The sequence below is a fragment of the Pinus tabuliformis genome, chromosome J (assembly GCF_031772625.1).
Source record: "Pinus tabuliformis cultivar Carrire ecotype Pingquan chromosome J, CPIR1, whole genome shotgun sequence".
NCBI classification, from domain to species: Eukaryota; Viridiplantae; Streptophyta; class Pinopsida; order Pinales; family Pinaceae; genus Pinus; species Pinus tabuliformis.
Window position 1 is genome coordinate 1,552,600,658 of NC_142295.1, and position 14,765 is coordinate 1,552,615,422.

Genomic DNA, 14,765 nt, shown 5'->3' on the forward strand with positions numbered 1-14,765 from the left:
CCTAGGATGGAGTCCATGTGGATTGATGTCATGGATTAAATGTTGATGTGATGCATTAACAACGTGACAGTTCTACGCTGAAAATAGCCTTTTAGATGGTCGTATGGCCTACAGGTGAGTGACATGTGCTGCCTTTGGAGGAAGCCACATAAAAACATGATGTTAGCATCACATCCTCATGCATTGCATAGTAGCATGATGTCAACATAACACCACTAAAAAGTCATAGACCATATGTATATAATAAAGTTGGTTCCATAAAGTTGATGGAGGATGTGGAGTACTGAAGAAGGTATGTTTTTATTAACTATTTTTTCATCCTTTCTTTAGAACTCGTAACATCTTTGCATCGTGAACTAGGTAGATAATGGGAAATCATGACAAATCAATAAATATTTATGTGCAACATGAAAACGCTAATAATTGCCATTTCTTATGCAGGAAAAAGGAAAAACTAAAGATTGCCGCTCAAAAGAAAAAGACAGGGCCAAGTTAACCGATGTCCCTTTGGTGGGGAACCATATGCAAATAAGAAGATGTAAATTAAAACATCTCAGACAAGGAAAGGAAAAGGAGATATCGACTCAGCGCAAGAAAATGACTGGATAACCGAGGATTAACAACTTGGCGAATCCCTCAGGATCCTTTGATCCTGAGGGATCGTTGTTTTAACTATTTTCGCACCCTTGATATCTCTGCTTCAGCTGTTATAAGTAGGTGCAGCACTGCTAGCCCAGAAAAGGGGGAGACTTTTCATTTTTATGTAATTTTTCTTTGTATTTGAAACTTTGATCATCGACTCTCATTGAGAAGTGATCCTCTGTAACTCTGTTTTAATGCTTTAATACAAATTTGGTTGTTGTTCCATCTGTGATTCTGGAATAATCTCAAGCGGTGTGTCCCTGGAGACTAAGGGCTCGGCCCTGGTGGAACACTTGCTCCTGTATCATTACCTTTAGTTTGGGTGTGGTTTGGATTATCAGCTTTAATCAGTAATCTAGTGTGTTTTGTTATTTTATATCACAGCCATGTTATATTTACAATATCGTTCTCTGCAACAGGAAAGTTGTATTGTGCATTCTGACCTTATAACATATTGCTATTCCTTTCAAGTCATTAATGTAACATTACTTTCTTTACAGAATGTTATTGTTGTTCAATTGCAGAGTAACTGAGCTGTAATATTCTTAAGTTGGCATTACTGTGTTTGTCTATGGTTTATACTTCATACAATTGTTGTTCAATTGACATTTCTGTTCCATTATGAATTGCGATCGTTATCCTTTCTAATTGGGATCAATACTTGTGGTATCAGACTCAGATTATTATATCTTTGTATGTTGTGTGTGTTATTTACTTGATACTGTATATTCACCATTGGTACTAAGCGTTGTTCTATATTGCATTGGTAATTGGTTGTCGTTCCATTTCTATTTGCTGTCTGATTTACCCTTTGAGTAAAGATTGCCATTTGATTTCTGTAGGATACGATTACTATACTTGTTTCTGTAGATTAAGGTGTGTTGTTCATCAGACTTAGTTGTTGTTACATTTCCTAGTTGTTGTTCCATTTCTTAATTGTTGTCCCATTTCCTGTTATTTGCGTTACTATTGCTTTGGTGTGCAGAATGATATGAAACTGTAGTGGGCATTGGCATTTGCTGCCTGGTCCCCAGATTGATGATTTGTTCCTTGATTACCTTTAGTTACATTAGTTTCCAAAGGGATGTGTTATTGTTATTGGACCCTTGACTGATAAATTTCTTAATATTCTGAATGCATGATCTAGGTTTTAAAGTATTTTGTTGTAAGAAGATTTTCTTTCAAGCATCCATTCACTCTTGTATTTTGTTGAGCACTATACTATTAGCATTACTCTGACAAATGACAGCCTCAAACTGAGTACACTCTTTGAGATAACAAATCGTTCCTAGATTTACAAGTTAATGTGTGGTAATTAGAGGTGAAAAAGAACCTTTTTACGGCTCGACATTTTGGCGTCGTTGTCGGGGAAGAGTGTAGACGTTTGTTTCTTTTTCAAAGTAGTGTAAGAACCTGTTAGGAAAGAACTGGGTTTTAAAAATGGAAGGTAAGAACCTGTGTGTGGAGTATGTAATAGCCCTGCTCCCCTGCCCGCTTTCCTGCAAATTTGTTGCTGTTTTGTTTGGGTAGAACCTAGCAGTTGATTTGTGTGCATGACTAAGCAGAAAAAGCCAGAAAAGAATCCCAAACCTCTACCCAAGCCTGATAAAGCTAAGGGGCCAGTGACCCTTGGCCGATTGACCTTTATAGACGAAATCCTTAAGAAAGCAGAATCTTAGCCTTCAGTAGGACCTAGAAAAGTTACTTCTAGATAGCCTACTAGTTCCCTTCAGGCCGCAAGATCACCATCTGTAGCCTTTGCTGAGGTGCATAGTCAAACTGAAGAGCAAGATTTTCAAGAAATTGAAAATTCTAACCCAAAATCATTGTAGGAAGGGAACCTTAGCAATCTCTATGAAGGAAGAGGAGAAACAGGAGAGGTTGAAGAACCAAAATCTCCTCTTAGGGTAATTCAGCCATTAAGCAGCCCAGATAAGGAAAGTGCTGCAAAAATCATTTATAACGAAATTCAAGAACCTGAATCCCCCCAGACATTAGGCACTCTCATCATCCCAGATAAAGGAAGTGCTGTCAAGGCCATCCCTATTAGAGCCATTCCCCCTCGACAACCTAGGAATACCCTCCTAGATATCCTAGAAGGCTATTGGCACATATTTGACCAAATGGCCCAGAATCAGCCTAACACCCAAACCTCTACACTATAATACCCCATTGTGGATACTGCAGCCAATGCACCTACGAAAGCAATTCCCCTCCAACATATCCCTACATTCCATGGCCTTACATCAGAAGATCCGGATGCATTTCTATTTGAATTCGACGTGTTGTGTAGAGGATATGACTATACCACCAATTCCCAGAAACTGAAATTATTTCCCTCTACATTAAAAGGAGTTGCTTTAAGATGGTTTATGGGATTAAGTGGTGGTGTCATAAATAATTGGGATCAAATGAAAGAGTATTTTCTAAAAAAGTATCATGATTATTGCAGGTCTTGAGAGTTAAAAGATGAAATATTTCAGATGGTAGCTAAACCAAATGAAACATTAGAAGAGTATGTTGAACGATTACAGTATAATATTCAAAGATCTCCTTATGCATCATTACCCTTACCTAATAATGTATTAAAAATAGCATTAATTAGGGGAATGAAGGAACAATGGATTGAGACATTAAACATTATGGGGAAAGGAGATATTTATCAAGAAAATTTTGCTGACATTATTGATTTATGTATCAGGAGCTCGAGAGGCAGCACAAGACTAAAACCAACAGAACATTGTTATAGACATTTTTGTGCCTTACAGCTATAAGCATGAAATGTCCATAAACCAAGGGCTCCTAAGTCCCTAAAAGTGTTGTTCCATCCCCTAAAGGAACAAGGTCAACAAATTACAGCTTGTCCCAGAAGTTCTCCACCAGAAACTGCTCAGAATAAGTCAAAACATGATCATTTCAGCTGCTCCACTAGCTAGGTGCATTGCAATGCACCTAAATGCACTACCAGGGTGTGTTGAGCGGGAAATGACAAATGGCAGTGTCATTCCGCGAGGTGGAGAGACAATGGAAGTTTCCAGAATCTTCTCCAATGACACTTGCCTCACTAAATTCGACCAAGGATGAGTAAGAGGCTTTCAGTCTCCAAGTGGAAGCAAGAACTGACAGAGAGAAGCCACTAATCAAATCATGAGCTGACTCATCCTCCTTGCATACATCTATATATGGATCCCTCATCCCAGAGATTCGGAGGCTGGAATTTTGCACATTGTAAGGAATTACTGTTGGTTTTGAGACACATATCAGAGAATTGGGTGATCTATGCTTTGTCGGGAGTGAAGAAGGGACTTCTTTGCTGGGAGGTTGATGCTGGGTCAGGAATCATCGGTTGTAACTCCTCTTGGATCTTCTTGTATATCAATAAAAACTATTTGAGTTTCTTCTCCATGCTTTTGTATCATTGATGCTTGTTACATTTGTATGGTTAACTTAAATCTGATCCTAAGTTATTTATGAATATAAACCCACGTCTTTGTATAGTTTTCTCCTTCTGTGATCATACAGGTACTCAGTGAAGCTAGGCAAGTAAGAGAGTAGATTGCTGGAAGCTGTCAAAGAGGGGAGAGATTGGATCAAAGGACTAGCACAAGACACAGGTTGGTTCTTCTTATTCCTCTTTGTTTATAGTTCATAAAGAAGATACAAAAGTAGTTTTCTCTGTTTGTTTCTAAGGTAGCTGTCACACTTTAGTGGGATAGAGCAGTTCTAAATATACACTTTTCCCAATAACAAACATGATCGATTTGTAAGAGATAATAGAATTTCGACAGAAGGAATAACTCGTGTATAAATTGGAAATTGATTAGAAAATTTTAAAACTGACATATTGGGGACGCTGACAACACAACTTGATATTATGCAGGCTAAACAAAAGCAAGCAGAAGCAGAACAGAATTTGGCAATCTTTTGTCCCAAATGCAGAAAGAAGCACAGCCACAAGGAGTGTCCATTAGATGCAGTTCAAGTTTGCGCCATTTGTACAAAAGACCACTCCACAGAGAGCTGCCCCTCACTTCCTAGATTGAAAGCAGTATACAAGGAAGCAGAAGAAGAGCCAGAACTAGTGTATCTACTTAATCAGCGCCGTCAGTGGCAGCTGCAACAAATAGGTATGTTTTCAGACTAGCTTTCTCTTTCCAACCTCAGCAATACCACGCTCAACAATATAATTCAATGTGGAAAAATCAACCTCCCTTCCCGAATTGATCACAACAATCATTTCCTTCACATCTCCATGGCCGAATCAAGCAAACCAACCCAATTGGCCAAATTTTCCCTATACCCCGCCATATTGGCAAAACAATGTTTTTCCACCATAATGGACTCCTTCTACTTCACAGAGTCAAACCTGGCAGACAAACTGGCAAAGACCGATGAATCAGCCAGTAGGAACTATCCCGCTCCCTCAACCTACACTACCAGCCCTACAACAAAACCCCTAGTCTACTTAAGGTCGCAACTCCCAACCCAACCCAATCCCAATCCAAATAACAGACCGGTCTAGTCCATTCAAATAATTGAAACATCAGATATAGGAACCGACCTAAGGGAGTGTAATGACCTTCAATTGAGATCTGAGCGTATCATTGAAACAGAGGGAGGTAAAACAATTCAAGTTGAAAATCAGTTGCCTGTAGAACAACCATTACAGAAAGAGGACGTGACCAGACAACAAATTCATGATCCAGTAACCACTCCTCCATTCCCAGAATGCTTAATTATACCTTGACCTATACAATATACTGATTTTGACATTCTGGGAGAATTACGAAACTTGTATATAAAAATCCCACTCCTCCAAGCCATTGAAGACATCCCGATATATGCAAAGACTATCAAAGAACTATGTATAAAGAAATCAAGGAGGACAATAACAAATAACCCAAAGGTCCAAGTAGTTGGCACTTTATCTGACTTATTATCAGGAAAAGAAACACCCGTTAAATACGAAGACCCAGGAAATCCAGTAGTAACTGTACAAATATATGGTCAAACATTCTCAAATGCCTTAGTTGATCTAGGAGCTGCAATTAACATCTTAACAACCACTACTTGTCAAAAACTGGGCATTACATCAGTAGAACCGACCTCCACTTTATTAGAATTGGCTAATTGATCTGTAGTTAGGCCAGAGGGCACACTACATGATGTTATGGTATCTGTTGACTCCAGGGAGTATCTGGTCGATTTTCTGATAATAAACCCCAAAAACTGACTTGATGGACATCCATCAATCTTAGGCAGACCTTGGCTCGCAACTGCCGATGCTTATATTGGCTACCAACAAGGTAATATGACCATTACTAGGGGGACAAATATTAAGAATCTCGCTTTATACCCCCCAACACAGCCAAGTGTCACACTAACAAGCATCATGTATCATACCTCACCGAAAATATCAGATCTCCATTAACCATACAAGAGGCCCTCGATTTCAAAGACCAAATAGAAGACGATTCCATTAATAATTTCATTAGTCAAACTGAACCTAGATCCCACGTACAATGTCACATGATAGAAGTAGCATTTGATAATGAATTACAAGAGGATCTTATTAAAGATACACATGATCAAACAATACCTACTACCTTTGTTTCTAATAGCAAAATTGTGGAAATTGAGCCAGGAAAGACTTTAAACATTAATGCTAACCTGACTTCCGAACAAGAAAAGAAACTCATCCAATTATTGAGGAAACATAAAGAGGCATTTTCATGGGACTACCCTAATATGAAAGGAATTGATCCCCAATTATATACGCACCACATTTACATAGAAAAGGATACAAGACCTCTTCGCCAACCACAAAGGAGACTTAATCCTCATCTAAAAGACGTTGTAAAAGCTGAACTCCAAAAACTTTTAGATGTTAACTTCATCTACCCTGTCTCCAATAGTAAATGGGTCTCTCCACTGGTTGTGTTACCAAAAAAGAATAGAAATTGGAGGATTTGTGTAGACTATAGAGAATTAAACAAAGCAACACAAAAAGACCACTTTCCCCTTCCATTCATTGATCAAGTATTAGAAACTTTAGCAGGAAAGAAATTCTTTTTTTCTTAGATGACTTCAGTGGATACAATCAGATTTAGATTGCCCCTGAAGACCAAGACAAAACTACTTTTACTTGTCCTTGGGGAACATTTTCCTATAGAGTTTTACCCTTTGGCTTATGCAATGCTCCTGCCACATTTCAAAGAGTTATTCTCAGCATTTGTTTCAGACCTAATAAATGAGGGGCTCAAAGTCTGCATGGATGATGTTACACCATACAGAGATGATTTTTATCCAGCATTGGACACACTGGAAAGAGTCCTGCAGCACTGCATTGCCACCAGGCTTTGTTTAAGCTATGAAAATTGTTATATGATGATGACTGAAGGACTTATTCTAGGCCATTATATCTCATTAGCTTGCATACAAGTAGACCCAGCCAAAATTCAAATAATTTTGCTAATTCCCACTCCTACCACTCAAACAGAGGTATGTAGTTTTCTAGGATTCTCTGGTTATTATAGAAGGTTTATAGAACATTTTTCACATATTTTTGCACCTCTATATGCACTAACAGGTAATGTTGACTTTCTTTGGACAGAAAAATGTGACCATGCTTTTCAGGATCTGAAGAAGCTTGTGTCCATAGCTCCAGTCCTTTGAGGACCAAATTGGGACCTGCCATTCCAAATTTCATCAGATGCCTCATATACAGCTATTGGAGCAGTACTTGGGCAGGAAGAAGATAAAAAACCATATGCAATTTATTATATTAGCAAGAACTTATCCCCTGCTGAATTGAATTATACTGTTACTGAAAAAGAATTTCTAGTTGTAATATATGTTGTCAATAAGTTTAGGCATTATATTACTGGATATCCTGTTATTTTGTATACAGATCACTCTGCCATAAAATATTTAGCAAATAAACCAATATTTGTTGATCCTTTTTCAAAAGAACAGCACCTTTTGTTTCAACCGTTCCTTTTTCATTTTCATTTTGCTGCCTTTTCTAAAGGAACGACATTTGAGTGTTCTGTTGTTCTTTTTTTAAAGGAACAACACTTTTGATTTTTGTTGTTCCTTTTCCAAAGGAACAGAATTTGCGTGGTATGTTGTTCCTTTTCTAAAGGAATGACATTTGAGTGTTTTGTTGTTCCTTTGCCAAAGGAACAACACTTTTTATTTCTGTTGTTCCTTTAGGAAAAGGAACAACACTTTTTATTTCTGTTGTTCCTTTTCTAAAGGAACAACACTTTTTATTTTTGTTGTTCCTTTTTCAAAGGAACGACATTTGGGTTTTCTGTTGTTCCTTTTCCAAAGGAACGACATTTGTGTTTTTGTTGTTCCTTTTCCAAAGGAATGACACTTTTTAGCACTTGCGTTTCTGCTGTTCCTTTTCCAAAGGAACGACACTTTTGGTTTTTTGTTGTTCCATTTCTAAAGGAATGACATGTTCGGTTTTTGTTGTTCCTTTTTTTCAAAGGAATGGCACTTTCGGGAACAACACTTGTATTCCTTTGCCCCTCCTTTTTCAAATGACAACATTCTTGTATTCCTTCTACTTATGCCTAAAGATACCTGTTGATCCTCTTGTTTTAGGTCTTTTGGAGCACAACTATACACTCATGCAATGGATACAAAGCTAGATCATACTTGAACCAATGAATTATATAAACTCACTACTTTTACAAGAAATTTTTGTGAATTGATAACAAGGAACAAAGAAAGGACACAATTATTCGTTACTTTTGTTGTCATTACGTTACTAATACTGACATGATTGGTCATCTTTATCATGATGGTTCCTTTTAAATTCCCATAATCTTCTTTGATAATTATTAAGGAATAAGAACAAAGGGTTTATATTTTTCTATTGAGATGTTAAGACTTCTTCCACCATTCCTACTCTTAAGGAGGGCCGAACCACCCTTTGTGTATAAATAGGAAAGCATTTTATAAAAATAAAAAAAGATGAATGTTTTGAATTATTAAATGCAGGATAGGGGGTCTCATCAAGAGCCAGCCTACCATGATCATAAGGAAGAAAGTGAAGTGGCATTCCCACTATGGCCACCACACCAGGGATATGGTCCAAGAGGCACATCAGAAAAAATAAAGAGTCCTTGGAACAGGAGGTCTCATCACGAGCCGGCCTACCCACCTTTCACTCCTTCCTAGTGAATGGCATTATGATTTAACTGGTTACGAAGCCAACATAATGACCTCCATTTTGACACTGAACAAAACTTCCTAGGCATACAAAAAGGATCATGGTTCCATGGGTGGAACAAACAACTTTTCTAAGGTTATGGACACTTGTCGGCAGCAGAGCTCCGTTAATGGTATTGAAGTCACATTTCTTATACACCAATAGTCATCATTAATACCCTTCTCTTTCTTATACCTTTGTAATCTGTCAAATAAGATTATGCATATCCTTTCCCCAAACCATTAAACACATGAAAATCCATTATAACCAATCATGATGGAAAAAGTACACAATGATCGCATTACACTCGTTGTGCATGTCAACTGTCCTATCCTCCCAGCCTCGCATCATGTAACTTCACTTTCTTATTTATTGAGCGATCCTATTATACACCTCAATTTCAGTAACCTGCTCCTTTTATAAACATGGCATTGTGGCATACATTGTTCCTTTATGACCCTATACCAAAACAGATCGGCCCGTCGCTCCTTCATTTGACGGCCAAGGATGGCCTAACACATTGCGAGGGGGGCTAACTTCATAATTTGCTGACATACATGTCATGCTATTATTTGTAAAAATCTTACTCGGGAATAGCAAGGCTTAACGGTATCTCGTTTTTCAATTTACATGCCTTGTTGTTCCTAAGATATTTCCATCTACAAAAATTAGTATGATTTGAACGAGCCTTGTGATTTTTCTATTTTCTCTGTGTTTCTAACAGTTTGAACAACCTATTGTTCCATTTCCATCTCTTTGTTTTTACAGTGAGTTAAAGCATGAGAGGAAGGTCAATTCGAAGACAACCACAGGTATTGACAGTTTTTGACGCTGCACGGGAAATCCTAGCAAGGGCGGGACAGTTAGTCTATCTTAATCATTTACAATAATCCAACGAGATCGTGGCAATATAATTCTTGTAGAATTTGCAAGAAAATCACTCCACAGTAAGGGGAAAACATATAGCAGTCACCGATGACATAATTGCAGAGGTCTCGGGACTGCCAACCAGTAGACATGTGTGGACTTTGAAGAAGGAGAGACTGCAAAAGATCATGAAGATCTTCTAGGATGAAGGCTAGAACCTGATAGTCAGAGGAAAACGAGTCCTACCAGCAGCATTAGGAGAGCTGTGGGAAGAATTGGCGAGGATCATCCAGAGCTACATCACCTGTGAAAGTAGAAAAGACGTGGTAAGACCACGACACCTTAAACTCTTAGCTGTATTAAAAGAGAAATGCTTTGTGAACCTTCCTACATTTTTAAATTCATTACTGCATGATGTTTCCTGAAGCATGAAAAAGTCACAACATGTGGAATCGGTAGTAAGTCACCATGGACTTATACGACTGATAGTTAGCCATAGTTTGGCTCAGCAACAGAGTAGCTGGGAAGAACTAATTGCTATAATAGATGGGGCACCGACTCCACCAGCCCGAAAACGCAAACATACTGCCAATACACCAAATAGACCATCAAAACGGAGAAAATCAGTTATATTGGCATGGATTAGAGGAAGGTTGGACAATCCCCAAGGGAGTACCAGCCAGTCTGTGGAGATAGACGACTCAGGGGACGAGCAACCCCCACAATTGGAAGGAGAAGAGAATGAGAAAGAAGTGGGAGGAAATGAGGGAGGAGAAATAGAGGAATAGAGCGAACAACCTAAGTAAGGCAGAACAATGCGAAGAGAGTCCATTGCAAGAGGATGAATTGGCCAAAATTCTAGCTAATATGGGCGAATATGGGCGGCCTCTTAGCCCGCCAGGCCTCCAGATTGAGGAAGAACCGAAAGAGCATTCTGCTCAGGATAAAAATGCACCTTAGGAATTGCACGACGGGGAAGAAAATTAAGAGAATCATTCTGCAAGTATGATAGGAGAAGAGAATGATGAAGATATAGAATGGGAACAATCCGCTCCCAGCCAGACTACACTGGAAGAATTGCATGAAGAAGAAGGGGTGGACAAGGAAGTTACCTAGGAAGTAACAGAGCCAGCTAGGGTTTCTACTCCTGAGCAACCTGAACAAAACATCGAAGGAGCACCCCAAGAGGAAAACTATGAAATTGGCCAAGATAACAGTCTAGGCCTAAGTAAATAGACAGTTATTCCTTCTAAGGAAACATAAGAAATCAAACAATTATGAAAAGAACAGGAAAGGTTACTAAATGTGATAGCTCGACTTCGACAACAAATCAGGGTTTTGAGAATGAGAAAGAGAGCGAAAATAACTTCAAGGGAAATAAATGCAGCTACTTCGGTGATACCCCCCAAGAAAAAGGTTTGAAATACCCCTGTTTAGCCTATTGTTCAAAACCCTGTTGAAGAACATTCTGTTGTTCAAACCGATGTCGAAGCATAGTCTATTGTTCAAACCGTTATTGAAGAACAGTCTACTCTTCAATCCCCCGTTAAAATGCAGACTGCTATTCAAAAAAAAAGGAACAACATTCCTCTGTTGCTCATGTTGAAGTGAAAACGGACGATATATCGGCATGTGACAAGGAAGTTCAGACAGAGGCACAATCCTTTGAAAGGATACAGACTATAAACACAAGGCGACGCAATAGGAAGATTCAAGTAAATCTTCCATTGGCCACTACTATGTGGGACAATGATATGAGGACAGTAACCCTACGAGAGGGTTTGATGCAAGCTCAGCAAGCAGTTAAAAACTCACAAAACAAATGGTTTCTCGAGAAAAGTATGAAGAATTACAACAACAGCTAAGGAATGTCAATTTATCCGAAAGCCAGGCCTTTGAAGGATGACAAAAAGAACAAGAAAAAGTCACAAAGGTAACTCATAGATTAGATGTTGTTATCAGATAGATGGATACCTTATTCTCTTTGTACACTGACGTCTTAGCATGTAGAGCCCCTACCAAGGATTATGCCTTGTTTTTAATGGAACGATATTTGCAATTGAAAATTAAGGCCGTCAAAGCAAGAGCCCCTATACAAATTAATACCATTGATGATTTTATAAATTGTTGTAAGCACTATGGAGTAAAGTTTCAAATACTACTGTGTGAATTATATCTGCATAACCTTGTGCTAGATTAGGACACAGAGCAGAACCCTGGCCCTTTCGTTGGGGATATCAAACTGCAGGCATTTATTTCATTTGGAGTTAATCAAATCAAATGGATTAAAGCCTATAATGTCTTCCAAAGATAAGAAAATGGATTAGACTTATGGGTAAGAGTTGAGCCTAGAGATCCATTATAGTTATGGAACAAACACAAGAGCCTCATAAGGACTCCGGAAATGATTGACGCATTAAAACCCATTCATATAGCAATCAATAGGCAAGTGATAGAATACTTCTTTACCATTAATGACCTTTCCATTGCAGCTGCTAAATTTCGATATCAAACCTCTAATCGGAACATCCAACTTATGAAACCATTTAATTACGAGAAATTTAAGTTAGCCACTGATTGTTTGAACCTCTATGGCAAAATTATCTTGAGGGTAGGGCCATCTTGGTTAGGATATAGGTTTCGAAGTCTGATTATTTGGCACCCTGCACCTGGATACCAAGCCCTGTATGAAATGCCTGAGGGTCAGACAGGTCATCTTTTTGAATGCCTAGTTATGCATCATGGTTGTAGACCACCACATGAGATTCCATCTCCAGCCTACTCTCTCACTACCTTACATGTCAACCACAATGTTTTCATGAGGGCATGAAAAAGGGTAAGCAGGGGGCTGTGTGGAGTACTGAAGAAGGTACGTTTTTATTAACTATTTTTTCATCCTTTCTTTAAAACTCATAACATCTTTGCATCATGAACTAGGTAGAAAATGGGAAATCATGACAAATCTATAAAGATTTATATGCAACATGATAACGCTAATAATTTTCCTTTCTTATGCAGGAAAAGGGAAAAACTAAAGATTGTTGCACCAAAGAAAAAGACAGGTCCAAGCTAACCGTTGTCCCTTTCGTGGGAACCATATTCAAACAAGACGATCTAAATTAAAACATCTGAGCCAAGGAAAGGAAAAGGAGAGATCGAATCAGCACAAGAAAACGACCAAATAACTTAGGATTAATAGCTTGGTGAATCCCTCAGGATCCTTTGATCCCGAGGGATTGCTGCTTTAACTATTTTCGCACCCTTGATATCTCCGCTTCAGCTGTTATAAGTAGGGGCAGCACTGCTAGCCCAGAAAAGGGGAAGACTGTTAATTTTTATGTAATGTTGCTTTGTATTTGAAACTTTTATCATCGACTCTCATTGAGAAGTGATCCTCTGTAACTGTGTTTTAATTCTTTAATACAAATTTGGTTGTTGTTCCATTTGTGATTCTGGAATAATCTCAAGCAGTGTGTTGTTACCTTTAGTTCATGTTTGGTTTGTATTATCATCTTTAATTGGTAATCTGGTGTGTTTTGTTATTTTATATCACAGCCCTGTTATATTTACAATATCGTTCTCTGCAACAAGAAAGTTGTATTGTGCATTTTGAACTTATAACGTATTGTTGTTCCTTTAAAGTCATTAATGTAACATTACCGTTCTTTATAGAATGTTATTGTTGTTCAATTGAAGAGTAACCGAATTGTAATATTCTTAAGTTTGCATTACTGTCTTCGTCTATGGTTTATACTTCATACGATTGTTGTTCAATTGACATTACTGTTCCATTATGAATTGCGATCGTTATCCTTTCTAATTGGGATCAATACTTGTGGTACTAGACTCATATTACTATATCTTTGTATGTTGTGTGTGTTATTTACTTCGGTACTGTATATTCACCATTGGTACTAAGCGTTGTTCTATATTGCATTGGTAATTGGTTGTCGTTCCATTTCTATTTGCTGTCCGATTTACCATTTGAGTAAAGATTGCCATTTGATTTCTGTAGGATACGATTAATGTAATTGTTTTTGTAGATTAAGGTTTGTTGCTCATCAAACTTAGTTGTTGTTACATTTCCTAGTTGTTGTTCCATTTCTTAATTGCTGTTCCATTTCTTGTTATTTGCGTTGCTGCTGCTTTGGTGTGCAGAATGATCCGAAACTATAGTGGGCGTTGGCATTTGTTGCCTGGTCCCCAGATTGATGATCTGTTCCTTGATTACCTTTAGTTACATCAGTTTCCAAAGGGATGATTTATTGTTACTGGACCCTTGACTGATAAATTGCTTAGTCTTCTGAATGCATGATTTAGGTTTTAAAGTATTTTGTTGTAAGAAGATTTTCTTTCAAGCATCCGTTCACTCTCGTATTTACTTGAGCACTATACTACTAGCATTACTCTGACAAATGACAGACTCAAACTGAGTACACTCTTTGAGATAACAAATTGTTCCTAGATTGACAAGTTAATGTGAGATAATTAGAGGTGAAAAAGACCCTTTTTACGGCTTGACAGAGGACATGGGATGGGAAAGCTACCTAACAAATGATGTGAAAAATTGTTGTTGTCCTGCAGAGGGAAAAATAAGAGAAATGATGGCATGTTGGCATGGTAGGTCCATGCTAGAGACCATTAGAGAGGTGGAAGAGCCATGTATATTAATCAGAGGATTCAACATGCTATCACTTGCTTATTTGGAGAGGGCCTACTACCCAAACTTTAAACGACCACAACTTTTGATTTGGTGGTCAAATTTTTGTAAAGTTTACATTGCTATAAATATATCAACAAGATAAATAAGATGATGTAGTCCAACATTAATTTTTCTAGGTTTTAAAAGGGAGGAAATGTGTAACCCCATCTCCATAATGAGGAAATGGAGATCGGTTAGCTTGAAGTAACACACTCCATTCCCTGAAAATAATCCAAGTGGGTGGGAGGAAGTGCTACATTATTTTCATTATCTGTTCTTATTTTTTTCCTTCTTTCCTCCGCCAGTATTCATATTAGATTTATTTTCACT